Here is a 15040-nt window from a genome sequence, read left to right on the forward strand (position 1 = left end):
CAAGGAGAGGTGTCTCCAAACTTTGCTTATCTGCCTAAAGAAAATGTCACTTATCTGCCTAAAGACAGATCCTCCAAAAGAAACTCAAGTGTCATGAATTCCTTCCCCAAGCATCTTATCAACTGGGGAAGACTGACTCATCTCAGGAGATGAAGCTAGAAGTCAACACCACCTGCAGACAAATGTGTCATAAACTATCACACATAGTCTTCTAAGGATCCTCTTACCTTTCCTAAAAATCATTTACCCTCCTCTTGCCCTATTAAGATGGTATTCAAGCCCAATTCTAAGACACTTGGAGAGGTAATCATTTTTTCCCCAGTGTCTCTTGTGCATGTAGGAGGTGTAAGGTTAATGAATTTCTGTTTGTTTTTCTCTTGCTCATCTGTCTTGTATTAGTGAGGTCTCAGCTAAGAACTCAACATGGTAGAGGGAAAAATTATTTTTTCTCCCCTTCAATTTCCCATCTCCTTCAACCCCAGGCTTGGATGATGCAGATTTGTGCTCTGGGCCAGCAGTCCCCAACCTCTTTTGGCATCAGGGACTGATTTCGTGGAAGACAATTTTTCCACAGATGGGGAGGGCAGTAGTTTTAAGGATGATTCAAGCACATTACATTTATTGTGCACTTTATTTCTGTTATTATTACAGAAGTTCCATCTCAGATCATCTGGCATTAGATCCCGGAGGTTAGGGACCTCTGTTCTATGCCATTTACCAGAGCTTCTTATGGGATTACTCTTCAGTATCTCAAGTGGGAGTCTCCCTGGTAATGCCCCTTCATTGGCTGATTTCCCGTCCCTGTCTCAGCTCCCTGCTCCCTTAAGGAGTCTGCTTCTCCAGAATAAATTAACTGCTCTTGAATATTTGTCTAAGGGACTTCTTACAATTAAATTCAAAAGTGAGGAAGTACCAAGGATAATACTGAACTGAGAGGGATATTATATCTCATTCTCCTGCCCACCTGCCCTCCCACCCCTCCTCCCACAGTACTTTAGTATGATTCCTAAGATTGAAAATGAAATAGGTCTAGCCATCAAACCTGGGTTATACAAATGAGGGCAAAGCATCCGGGTTCTTACACAGCTAGATGGCCCAATTCTAAAAGACACAACTCTGACTATCGTTTCAGCCCATCTGATCACTGTGTTCAGTGGACATTTGAACTAATTGGTCTTAATTGTTGGGCTGGTTGCATCCAGTTGTCCTCCACTTTTGCAGTTAAATTGATTAACTCATTCTTTCACTGATCTGTAAAATTTCAACTTATCAGCAGTTATACAAAGTAGGTTAATGCCTTGTTTTATTTGAGCTTAAAACATTTTAATCCACATTGGGCTCAGTAACACTGGCTAATAACTTGATAACACCATATTTAATGCTAACGTCCAGGCATTGAAAGAATTAAGGGAAAAAATAAAAGCAATATAAAAAACATAAAAAGATTGAACATCTGTTAGACAAAAGTTATTGTCTAAAGGGTACAAATTTCTGTTTGGGATGATGAAAACTTTCTGAAAATGGATAATGGTAATGCTTGCTCAACATTGCGGAAATACTTAGTGCTATTTAATTGTACAAGTGAAAATGGCTAAAGTGGTCAATTTTGTGTTGTGTATATTTTAACATAGTAAAAATAAAACCACCCACAACTTTTAGGTTCCAAAGTCCTTGTCCTGCCACTCTTTTGTACAAGAACCTTTCATTATCCAGGAGACCATTCCCATTGTTCAATGCCCCTCTGCCATGCTTCTCTCCTTGTTTCTTTAACCACTTGTTTAGATTCTTGAGTGAGTGAGTGAGTGAGTGAGTGAAGTCACTCAGTCGTGTCTGACTCTTTGCGACCACGTGGACTGTAGCCCACCAGGCTCCTCCATCCATGGGATTCTCCAGGCAAAAATACTGGAGTGGGTTGCCATTTCCTTCTCCAGGGGATCTTCCTGACCCAGGGATCAAACCCAGGTCTCCTGCATTGCAGGCAGACGCTTTAACCTTTGAGCCACCAGGGAAGCCTGATTGCCCAATCTTAAATCACTCCTGTCAGTCTCAGAATAGGGCACTGAAATGAGCTCAAGGTCAAAATTCAGATACAGTCTGTCAACTCCCTGTGAAGTGAGAGCCTTAGGTCCTCACCATGTCAGACTTGGTGTCTAGTCTTTTCTCACCCTAGACCTTTAGAATAGGCATGTGCAATCTGAAGGCTGCCATGCTGTCCTTCAGAACCACTGAGGTACCAGCCCCTCACTTGATCCCACCTCCTACCACCTCCATCTTGGTTTGTTGCTTCTGCCTTGGTTCTTTAACTCCTGTGTGCATTAGTCACTCAGTTGTGTCCGACTCTTTGCAACCCCATGCACTGTGGCCTGCCAGGCTCCTCTGCCCATGAAATTCTCCAGGCAAGAATACTGGAGTGGGTTGCCATTTCCTTCTCCAGAGGATCTTCCCAACCCAGGGATCGAACCCAGGTCTCCTGCATTGCAGGCAGATGCTTTACCGTCTGAGCTACTAGGAAAGCCCTCTTTAACTCCCATCTCATCCCAACCAATTGACAGCTAATCCTCCCTACCACATGCTCAGACCAATGGGTACCCACCCCCATTACCTTGTAAACACAGCATGGATAGTGCAATGTGGTGGTGTACTCTGATCTGGGAGGTGTTGGGAAGTGTTCAACAGTGGTTCTCCAGGCAAAACAAAATAACATGCAAAGAAACAGCAACCACTTGATCTTTGTACCATTTGCTGATTTCTGCAGTAAAATACCACTACCATGGCCAATTTCAAACAATCCAGGTGATGTCACTGAATGTGGAGTAGGGAAGAAATGCAGAGTAGCATATCATTGTATTTCTGCCTGCGCCAGCCAGCCTCCAAGATAACCCCGCTGGTATTCACATCCAATGTTTATTCTTCTCCCACATTGTCCCAGAGTTGGTTTGTGTAACCAATAAATTACAGCACATGGTATGTTACTCCCAGGGTTAGGCTATAAAAGACACTACAGCTTCTCATTCTCTCTCTCTCTTCCTCTTACTGCCCCCCTTTTCCTCCCTCTTGCTGTCTCATCACTCACTTTGAGGCTAGCTGTCCTGTTGTAAGCAGCCTGATTAAGAAGCTCATGTAGCAGGAACTGAGGCCTCCAGCCAAAAGTCATGTGAGTTAACATTCTTAGAAGCAAATCTCCCAGCTCTAGTTAGGCCAGGAGATGGCTGCAGCCCCAAAGGTCATCTTGCCTGTAGTCTCGTGAAAAACCCTGAGCCAGAAATGCCCATCTAAGCTGCTCTCAGATTCCTAACTTAGAATCCTGGTAAGCTAATAGTAGATAATTAATACACCACTATACAGATGAAATAGATGTATATAACTTCAAGAGCATAGATGATGGTAAAATAATAGTAGTAAGATAATTAGGAAGTGTTAAGTTTTGATATTTTATTGACTTTTGTTTTTAACATAATTCATGTCACTGTAAATTTTATATAATCAAAATTTTAATAATTGTATTTAATAGATAGCATAAAAAAAGAACCCTGAAAATTTAACAATCAGCTCTCATTGGCCTATGTGAGGCAATTCCAGCACATTGACTTTTACCCAGTGGTTGCTAAATTTTTTTTTTGTTGCATATAGCTGTCAGCAAAAATTCTTTGAGTTTACAATCACAAAATGTTGACAGTTTTACATCATATACATATACTGCTTTATTAATATGGCCATTAAATTATTAAGGGAAAAATACACAGGACTTAAAAATAGATTTTAGTTCATTTATTTGTGTCATAAAACTTTTTCTTTTCATGGAAACAAATTTTTTAAGCAAGAGAAATGTGTCAGTGCTATTAGATTATCACTGACTTCACCTATAATGTGGTTGAGCTAGAGCTCAAGCTGCAAGAAGGAAAAGTGTCAGCTTCGTCAATTTCTTGCTCTTTCTTTGTGCTTGCATTGTCAATGTTCAATTCAATTCATGGTCTCTCTGCAGGAATATTTTAAAGCTATTAATACTTCTTCATTTGGGGGATTAAAGCTAAACCACATAATCTGTAAAACTGTGTTACTGTATACATACAAATGGCAATATTTCACAATTCTATGAAATAGAGTGAATGAGAATGAGGGTCATTGTCAGTCTCAATTGATTGTGGAATCTCCACTCTTCCCGAGACCCTTGGCATACCACTGATGACAACTGGCTGAATGGACCGAGTGAGGGTGGCATTGTCAATCCATAAAATAAATATTCTAGGTCCTCTCTCCATCTCCCTTTAGAGACCTTGGTCTAATCCTTTGCTGGCAACTAGCACTGACACATAGTGTTAAATGGCCTTGTAGGCCCTCCAACAAGGACTCCTGAGAGGCACATCTTCTGTAAGAGGTAGGGAATAGCTGTAATTTGGATTTACAAAACTGGATTGAATGCAAGGGATATAAGAACACAGACAGCTAGAAAACACTTAGCTATCTCTGTGGGGTGTAAAAGAAGAGCCCATAAAGAAGGATGCTTTAAAAACAAAACAACAACAAAAATTCACAGTAGAGACTCAACACAGGTGATGGATGTAACCATCAGAATTATGCTTTATTGAGAGCAAAAATCCAAAGGAAGCCAGTAAGATGAAGAGAGGAGTTATAAGTGTGATTTGCAAGCATCTTTAGAGTCCCTAAAGTTTCCTTTTCTGGGAAAATTTAATAGATGAATAAAGCAGTCACCCATCCTCCTGTAGAACATCTATAAATGTGTTATTCCCCCCCCCCCACAAAATGTCTTCAAAGATAATCATTCAAATGCACATTTTTTCTGCATATTATAAAGTAATTTGTCACTTCCTTTGTGTTTTGATAGATGTTTCCTGGTGTTTAGCTCCTTTCATACCTCTGAAGCTTTAAAAAGCTTGTCTCCCAACCATCACCTGCTCCCTATGGAAGGGCTTAACTGAAGAAATTGGAAGGTGCTGGTGATTTATGCTGGAGGCTGCACTTGACGTACCTTAGTTAAGCTTCTTCCTCACTATTTATAACACCTTTAGTTGTTGGGATTAGGGTGAAGGTGAAGAGAATATAATAACAGTGTTTCTTTTGTAGAAATCAAAGCAGGTATTCGATGCGGTATTCCAAGAGGAAAAAATATATAATAAAATAACCCCCATAATCATAGCCCTTCACATTTTCTAAAGTACTTTCACATGCTTTTCTTGAGCCCCCTTGTAGGCGTAGGTTGAGATTATTTTTATTTACAGTTGAAAAACCTGAGGTCAAGTGGCTTTCCCAATTTACACAAAGCTTGTTTCTAAGGTAAATGTACACAGACACAGCAGGTCCTGGATCCTGTCATATGTGGCAAAAGAGTAAAGTAAAACAGATGATTTTTTTCCTTCTCTTTTGCTTCACATTTCATTACTTCCCTACCCCCTCTTGGTCCAGCTTGAGGTAAGTTGATCATCCTCATTTTCTTTCCACTTGTTTTGAGAAGACTCTAGAATAAAAGTAGACCTCAGGACAGGATAAGGAAACAGGGAGAAGAAGACAGTATCATTGGAGGCATAAACCATGAAGTTGATTGCCAATATAAGGAACAGAAGAAGTTAATTAGAAATCTCTTTGGCCATAAGGCACAAAAGACATGAGGCAGTAAGGGAGATCAGGAAAGAAAACTCCAAATCCTTCAGATCACTAATTTCCGTTTTCATATCATCTTAAGGTAAAATGAACAGAGACCCTGTTTTACCGTGTGTGTGTGTGTGTGTGTGTGTGTGCATGTGCGTGTGTGTGTGTATTAGTCACTCAGTCGTGTCCGACTCTGCGACCCCATGAACTGTAGCCCAACATGTTCCTCTGTCCATGGGGTTCTCCAGGCAAGAACACTGGGGTGGGAAGCCATTCCTTTCTCCAGGGGATCTTCCCGACCCAGGGGTCTAACCCGGGTCTCCCATGTTGCAGGCAGGGAAGCCCAGGTTTTGCCTTGTAAGACTGTGTAAACTGGATGAGTTACATGTCTTTGTGTCTGTTTCTCTCCTTAACTCACACAGAGACATATCTTTCCTTGATTCAGGGTTGCCAGACAAAATACAGGCTATAAAATACAGGGTACGCAGCTAAATTTGGATTTCAGATGAAACAATGAATCACCTTTCAGTCTGAGTATATTCCAAGCAATGCATGGAATAGACTTAAACACTTTAAAAACATGCAGTTGGCAGCTCTTGCCTTCTGAGATGGCCCACACTTTGTCTATGGAATGTGTTTCTCTCTAAATAAATCCATTTCTTACCTATCAGGAAAAACAAAAATGTGCTCTTTATCTGCAATTCATATTTAACTGGATGCCTTGTATATTTATTTGTTAAATCTGGCAACCTTTTAAATTAGGTTAAATTCAGTCAGTTCAGTTGCTCAGTTGTGTCCGACTCTTTGCGACCCCATGAATCGCAGCATGCAAGGCCTCCTTGTCCATCACCAGCTCCCGGAGTTTACTCAGACTCATGCCCATCGAGTCAGTGATGCCATCCAGCCATCTCATTCTCTAATTAAACTTCAGATCCACTTTCTACCCCTGAATGTAGTGTAGTCAGAGCAGAGGACGTTGTCACTGTCCCCTGCTGGCCTATGTTGGAGCAGTTATTTTCTTACATTAGGACATGCACACTAGCTGCAAATAATGCTTAGTTTCTCTCTGTCATTACTCAAAACTAACACTCCATGTGCTGTTCTCACTCTGCTGTGGCTGGGGGAAGCTTTTCAAGTAGATAGATCTTGGAATTCGTTCTCTCCCCAAATGCCAGAGATGCTCAATTTCTTCCACGACCACCAAGAAAGTTTCCTTTGTCAAGCCAGCAAACATCTCCAGTCACGTTATAAGGTGAACTTCACATCCACTTCCTTGTGGACCACATAGAATATCCCCAAGAAGGCTTAATCATCAGTGTCAGATGATTCTCTTTGGGAGGTCTTACAGATCCTTCTTTTGGGGTATAAGATCACAAAAAATTGTAGAATATCCTCCCCAGGAGTTAACTTAAGAAAGGTCATCTCAAATGGATTGAAGTCAGGTTTACCAAATGGCAGGGGCAAAAACTAAACAATCCTCAGATTAAATCAATTGCAATTTTATTTGCAGTAGCCATTTCTCCTTTTTTTTTTTTTTTTAGAAAATCTATGAAATTGGATTTGCAGGGACAGTAGACCATTGCACACAAAAAATGTAGAGGAATACTCCTATCTCTGCACTCAACCATGAATCTGACCCCATCAATAGCACCCACATTCAAAACAAAGTATGATAGCTTTGTGAGCCCTACAGGGTTGCCATGGTGCATAGGAAAAAAAACCCAAACATTTAGAGGTTTTTAAATTGCAGTTGAATGTATTAAATTTTAATGAATTAAAGTCTAAGTTTAATCTGTAAGGTTTTTACTGAGGTGAAATTCACATAAAATTAACCATTTTATTTTGGTTATAATTTGTTTATTTTATTTTTGGCTGTGCTGGGTCTTCATTGCTGTGAACCAGCTTTCTCTAGCCGTGGTGAGTGGGGGCTACTCTCTAGTTGTGGTGCCCAGGCTTCTCACTGCAGTGGCTTCTCTTCTTACCAAGCATAGGCTCTCGAGTGCCCAGGCTTTAGTAGTTGCGGCTCCCAGGCTCTCGAGCACAAGTTAAATAGCTGTGGCACATGGGCTTAGTTGCCCATGGCATGTGAGACCTACCCGGTACAGGGATCGAGTGGGTGTCTCTTGTTTTGCAAGGTGGATTCTTAACCGCTGGACCGTAAGAGAAGTTCCTAAAATTAACCACTACAAAGTGGAAAAAGAAAAAAGCAATCCCATCAATTCAGTTCAGTCGCTCAGTCGTGTCTGACTCATTGCGACCCCATGGACTGCAGCACGCCAGGCTTCCCTGTCTATCACCAACTCCCGGAGCTTACTCAAACTCATGATCATTGAATCGGTGATGCCATCCAACCATCTCATCCTCTGTTGTCCCCTCCTCCTCCCGCCTTCAATCTTTCCCAGCATCAGGGTCTTTTCAAATAAGTCAGTTCTTCGCATCAGGTGGCCAAAGTATTAGAGTTTCAGCGTCAGCATCAGTCCTTCCAATGAATATTTAGGACTGATTTCCTTTAGGATGGACTGCTTGGATCTCCTTGCAGTCCAAGGGACTCTCAAGAGTCTTCTCCAACACCACAGTTCAAAAGCATTAATTCTTCTGCACTCAGCTTTCTTTACAGTCCAACTCTCACATCCATACAGGACTACTGGAAAAACCATAGCCTTGACTAGATGGACCTTTGTTGGCAAAGTAATGTCTCTGCTTTTTAATATGCTCTCTAGGTTGGTCATAACTTTTCTTCCAAGGAGCAAGTATCTTTTAATATCATGGCAGTGATTTTGGAGCCCCCAAAAATGAAGTCTGTCACTGTTTCTATTATTTCCCTATCTATTTGCCATGAAGTGATGAGACCGGATGCCATGATCTTATTTTTCTGAATGTTGAGTTTTAAGCCAAGCTTTTCACTCTACTCTTTCACTTCCATCAAAAGGCTCTTTGGTTCTTCTTCACTTCCTGCCATAAGGGTGGTGTCGTCTGCATATCTGAGGTTCTTGATATTTCTCCCGGAAATCTTGATTCCAGCTTGTGATTCATCCAGTCCAGCATTTCTCATGATGTACTCTGCATATAAGTTAAATAAGCAGGATGACAATATACAGCCTTGATGTACACCTTTCCCGGTTTGGAACCAGTCTGTTGTTCCATGTCCAGTTCTAACTGTTTCTTCTTGATCTGCACACAGGTTTCTCAGGAGGCAGGTAAGGTGGTCTGGTATTCCCATTTGTTGAAGAATTTTCCACAACTTGTTGTGACCCACACAGTCAATCACTTTGGCATAGTCAATAAAGCAGAAGTAGATGTTTTTCTGGAACTCTCTTGCTTTTTTGATGATCCAGCAGATGTTGGCAATTTGATCTCTGGTTCCTCTGCCTTTTCTAAATCCAGCTTAAACATCTGGAATTTCATGGTTCATGTATTGTTGAAGCCTGGCTTTGAGAATTTTGAGCATTACTTTACTAGCGTGTGAGATGAGTGCAATTGTGCAGTAGTTTGAGCATTCTTTGGCATTGCCTTTCTTTGGGATTAGAATGAAAATTGACCTTTTCTAGTCCTGTGACCACTGCTGAGTTTTCCAAGTTTGCTGGCATATTGAGTGCAGCACTTTCACAGCATCATCTTTCAGGATTTGAAGTAGCTCAACTGGAATTCCATCACCTCCACTAGCTTTGTTTGTAGTGATGCTTTCTAAGGCCCACTTGACTTCACATTCCAGGATGTCTGGCTCTAGGTGAGTGATCACACCATCATGCTTATCTGGGTCATGAAGGTCTTTTTTTGTATAGTTCTTCTGTGTATTCCTGCCACCTCTTCTTCATATTGTCTGTCCTTTATTGTGCCCATCTTTGCATGAAAAGTTCCCTTGGTATCTCTAATTTTTTTGAAGACATCTCTAGTCTATCCCATTCTATTGTTTTCCTCTGTTTCTTTTCATTGATCACTGAGGAATGCTTTCTTATCTCTACTTCCTATTCTTTGGAACTCTGCATTCAAATTGGTATATCTTTCCTTTTCTTCTTTGCCTTTCACGTCTCTTCTTTTCATAGCTATTTGTAAGACCTCCTCAGACAATGATTTTGCCTTTCTCCATTTCTTTTTCTTGGGGATGGTCTTGATCCCTCCTGTATGATGTCACAAACCTCCGTCCATAGTTCTTCAGGTACTCTGTCTATCAGATCTAATCCCTTGAATCTATTTCTTACTTCCACTGTATAATCATAAGGGATTTGATTTAGGTCATACCTGAATGGTCTAGTGGTTTTCCCTACTTTCTTTAATTTAGGTCTGAATTTGGCAATAAGAAGTTCACTATCTGCGCCACAGTCAGCTCTTGGTCTTGTTTTTGCTGACTGTATAGAGCTTCTCCATCTTTGGCTGCAAAGAATATAATCAATCTGATTTCAGTATAGATCATCTGGTGATGTCCACGTGTAGAGTCTTCTCTTGTGTTGTTGGAAGAGCGTGTTTGCTATGACTAGTGCATTCTCTTGGTAAAACTCTATTAGCCTTTGCCCTGCTTCATTCTGTACTCCAAGGCCAAATTTGCCTGTTACCCCAGGTGTTTCTTGACTTCCTACTTTTGTATTCTAGTTCCCTAAAATGAAAAGGACATCTTTTTTTGGTGTTAGTTCTAGAAGGTCTTATAGGTCTTCATAGAACCATTCAACTTCAGCTTCTTCAGCATTACTGGTCAGAACATAGACTTGGATTTATGTGATATTGAATGGTTTGCCTTGGAAACTAACAGAGATCATTCTGTCGTTTTCGAGATTGCATCCAAGTACTGCATTTCGGACTCCTTTGTTGACTATGATGACTACTCCATTTCTTCTAAGGGATTCTTGCCCACAGTAGTAGATATAATGGTCATCTGAGTTAAATTCACCCATTCCAGTCCATTTTAATTTGCTGATTTCTAAAATGTCGATGTTCAGTCTTGCCATCTCCTGTTTGACCACTTCCAATTTGCCTTGATTCATGGACCTAACATTCCAGGTTCCTATGCAATATTGCTCTTTACAGCATTGGACTTTACTTCTATCACTAGTCCCATCCACAACTGAGTGCTGTTTTTGCTTTGGCCCATCTCTTCATTCTTTCTGAAGTTAGTTCTCCAGTGATTTCCAGTAGCATATTGGGCACCACCGACCTGGGAGGTTCATCTTTCAATGTCCTATCTTTTTGCCTTTTCATACTGTTCATGGGGTTCTCAAGGCAAGAATACTGAAGTGGTTTGCCAGAATAAAACCTCTTACCCGTTAAACAGTTTATCCCTATTTCCTCCTCCTCCCAGACTCTGGAAACCACCAATCATCTCTATCTCTATGAATATACTTATTCTGGACATTTCATATACATGTAATCATATAATCTGTGACTTTTTGGTCTGACTTCTTTTACTCACAAGGGCTTCCCTTGTGTTTCAGCTGGTAAAGAATCCACCTGCAATACAGGAGACCTGGGTTTGATCCCTGGGTTGGGAAGATCCCCTGGAGGAGGAAAAGGCTACCCACTCCAGTATTCTGGCCTGGAGAATTCCATGGACTGTATAGTCCACAGGGTTGCAAAGAGTCAGACATGACTGAGCAACTTTCACTCACTCTTTTATTCAGCATATATTTTGGAGATTCCTCCACATTGTAGCATATATCGGTAGTTCATTCTTTTTTTTTTTTTAATGGTTGAATATTTTCCTTAAGTTTTTTAGTTCAGCTTATAAGTTGTATTCTATTTCACAGAATTTGCAAATTTTGAACAATAACTTTTAAACTGACTGATTAATATTTAGTCCATTTACCTAGTTAATTAACATTCCTTGAAAATTTCAAATAGCACATATACTTAACATATTCAATTTTCTTTAATGCCTTAATGAGTTTTTTAATTGACGTATAACTCACAGAGAGAAAAGCACACAATGTGTAAGTATGGAACGGCATGAATTTTTCTCAAATCAGCACCCCTATGTAGCTACGACCCGGATCAAGAAACAGAACATGACAAGCTTTGCAGAAGCTCTCTCCTGCCCCTGTGCATTTTCCTGTGAAAGAATTCTCTTTAAGTCCTGAGTCTTTCTGATTTGTGGCAGAAGATGTGCTTAACTGCCGAGTGTTCTACCAATTATCGGCTAGTCACTTGTGTGCTTTAACAAAGGCTGCGTGGTGCAAAGGACATGATTCAGAAAGAAGCTCCATGTCAGTCTCGGGGCTCTTAGTATCCCCGGCATCGGATTGTTCTCTCTGAGCTGAGTACATAGCACACGTTGCCCTTTTGCGTGAAAGGATTAGAAGTGCAAGAGAATGACATTGTCTATCAACTATCGCTCAGGTCAAGATGAAGATCAACCACTAGTTACTGCATATAAATGTCCACTAGTTACTGTATATAAATGTCCTACTGTTGTGTGGACAGTGAACCCTTCTGTTATGAACACCCTATATGTAGTACCAGGGATAGACAGAGGGTCTGAGAGGGCTTTAATGGCATTTGCTGTCGAGAGGTTCGGGTAAATACGAGAGAGGCTTTGAGAAGAATTTGTTGTTGTTTTTTAGTTGCTCAGTTGTATCTGGCTCTTTTGCAACCCCATGGACTCTAGCCCGCCAAACTCCTCTGTCCATGGGATTTTCCAGGAAAGAGTGCTGGAGTGGGTTGCCATTTCCTTCTTTAGGATCTTCCCGACCCAGGGATGGAACACACATCTCCTGTGTCTCCTGCATTGGCAGGGTTTTGTTTGTTTGTTTGTTTGTTTTACCATTGAGCCACCAGGGAAACCCCTTGAAAAGAATTACTTCTTGCTGAAATTGACTTCAGTAGCAGCAGCTAGATGAACAGAAGACCCAGAGCTAAGATAAATGGGAAAAGTAATGTGCCATCCAGTAGAGGGTTTTGAAAGCTAGGGGAGGAAATCAGAGGGTTTTGAAGGGAGAGCTGGTCAGATGCTGGTCACCCTCCTCCCCTTGGTCATGATTTGTATTTTTATTTTCAGAGGGGGTTTCTGAAGTGTAGGATGGATGAGTGATTTGTCACCCAGGTGGCTTGTTGGGGGTGGGGGATGAACCTGTTCAGTGAAGGCCCTTTATCAGCCCTCCAACATAACCATGGTGTTGGTTGCCTATCCAGGCTACAGAGGAGTTCTGGACATGCTACCCTCAAATATGCTGCTTTGTCATCTTAATTATTTGGAGCTGAAGTTACATGAAAATAGGTGCAGGAAGGGCTCCCTGACTTTTCCCATTCCACTAAAAAATGGGCCATGAAATTCCCCATGAGAAAGATGTCTTCCCTGTATTAGGAAGCAGAGACACATCCTTGTCACCAGAGACTGGGAATTGCTTTTCTACCTAAAGAATGGTGCCCGCTTGACATGTTTGACTGCAGAATGCTAGGAGGGTTTGTTGGAGTAAAAGTGGTTTAAGATCCAAGGCAAGATAACAAAGCATGATGTTCTGAGTGCTCAGCACATGTTGGACTTCCTGCACAGAACAAAGCCCTCTGGGAATGAGCACTTAGAAGGAAAGATGGTTTATTATCATAATGGAGTATTCAATTACTTGCTCTGATGAGAGGTGGAGGAGTTTCCAGATTCATTGTAGTAATTTAGAGTTTTGAGGGGGGAAACAATTAAAAATGTAGGCCACCTATGGGTGCTGCGTAATGTGGATGATATAACGTGGTTATAATGGGAATATGATACATTTTATTTATACAGTCTCTGGCTACAAAGAGTGTACTAGGTATTTTGCGGTAGACTCAGAAGCTCAAAACAAACATGATTAAAATCAGCAATAATGCAGATCAGGAGGCTCTAGTGAAATTCAGCAATAAATTTGACACAAAGCCAATGAGGTAGGCCAAGGGCCTTTTAGAATTTGCTGCAGGTGGATGCTTGTGTTTTCTTATTTTAGTGATATGTAAGGATATAGAACGTGGGGTTGATGACCATGAGGGAAAGGTCAGCCAGGGCACACTTCCCACTGTAGGAAAAATGATCGTGATTTTGTGGGGAGAACAGAATTTTCATAGCCTAGTCTCTTGGACAGCAAGGAGATCAAAATATCAAGGGAATAAGGAGCACCCCCTCCCCACCGTGGACCAGACCCCATGTGCTCTCTTTCTCATCCCTGTCACAGACATCACTACAGGACTTGAAGACTTCACTCCTGACCCACAGACAGCTTCCAAGGCCAAGGATGAATCGACTGTTCTATTGGGTCAGTACCTATGTCATATCAACTCTTCCTGTTTTAAATATCACCCGTGGATTAAAAGAATGAAAACCTCAAATCGACATATTCCAGGTTACTCTGTTTGCATTTCCTCCATCTGTTAAATGAGATCATTGTTAAAAAAATTCTTTTATAACTTGATATTGTATCAAGTCACTTGATAGGTATAGGATTAAACAGTGTTTTACTATCTAAGGTGTTACATCATCCTCTTCAGTTACAGTTCACTACATTTTGCCTCTCATTACACTCATACTAATCTATGGTTTATAACAGTTCTATTTATGTCTTCTTGAAGAAGAATACATTTCCTACCTCATCACTGCAGCCAAAGAAGCCAGCAGTCAGTGCTCAGGTGAAAACTGTATTTATTAATCTACACATGTTGGCACTGAACAGGTAACAGGTGGCAATGATGTTTCTTTTTTTTTTTTTTCAGAATTGTGTGCATATCTGAGAATTTATTTACTTAATATTTTTGAAATTAAGTGTGTAAATTTCACAAACCTGTAAAGTTAAACAAATGTCACCTATTTTGCCATGACTTCATGCATCAAAGTGTTTGGAAAAGTGCAATTATTTACAGCGTCAAAGGAGTTGAAATTTTGAGCAATCATTTAATTTAAAAATTTTAAGTTTTAGAATGTGTAGAAGTAAAAGAACTGTGTGTAGGGAACTCTCAAAAAAAAAAGTATCAGAATTGCCAATGAAATAATTAGGAGAAATTTTTGGAGTCTGAAATGGAGCATGGATAAAAAATGCTGAATAAAGAAGATGATTAGAAATAAAATGCCCTAGAGTTTCTCGAACAGAAGCTAATAGTCAACAGGCTGTTATCAGCATAGCACAACAGCATGAGCAATGTGCAAGCAGGACATTAATGACAGAAATAGAAAGTAAGTAAAAGCCAGAATATCAAAATTATTTGTCTGTTAAAACAGTATATGTTATATCAGGTAAAGTTCATTGTAATAATTTATTTAAACTACTATTTTTGAACAGATAATACATTTATATGGTTTAAGTTTTAAAAAATATATTCCTATCCTTTGGACACCCAGTTCCGTCATCAAGAGGCAACCAGGATTATCATATTATCAACTTCCTGTGTTCTTGTTTCCTTTGTTCTTGTCACTAGGTCGTGTCTGATTCTTTGTGATCCCATGGACTGTATGTAGCCCACCAGGCTCCTCTGTCCATGGGATTCTCCAGGC

This window comes from Cervus canadensis, chromosome 3, assembly GCF_019320065.1.
Source record: "Cervus canadensis isolate Bull #8, Minnesota chromosome 3, ASM1932006v1, whole genome shotgun sequence".
In the NCBI taxonomy this organism is placed as follows: Eukaryota; Metazoa; Chordata; class Mammalia; order Artiodactyla; family Cervidae; genus Cervus; species Cervus canadensis.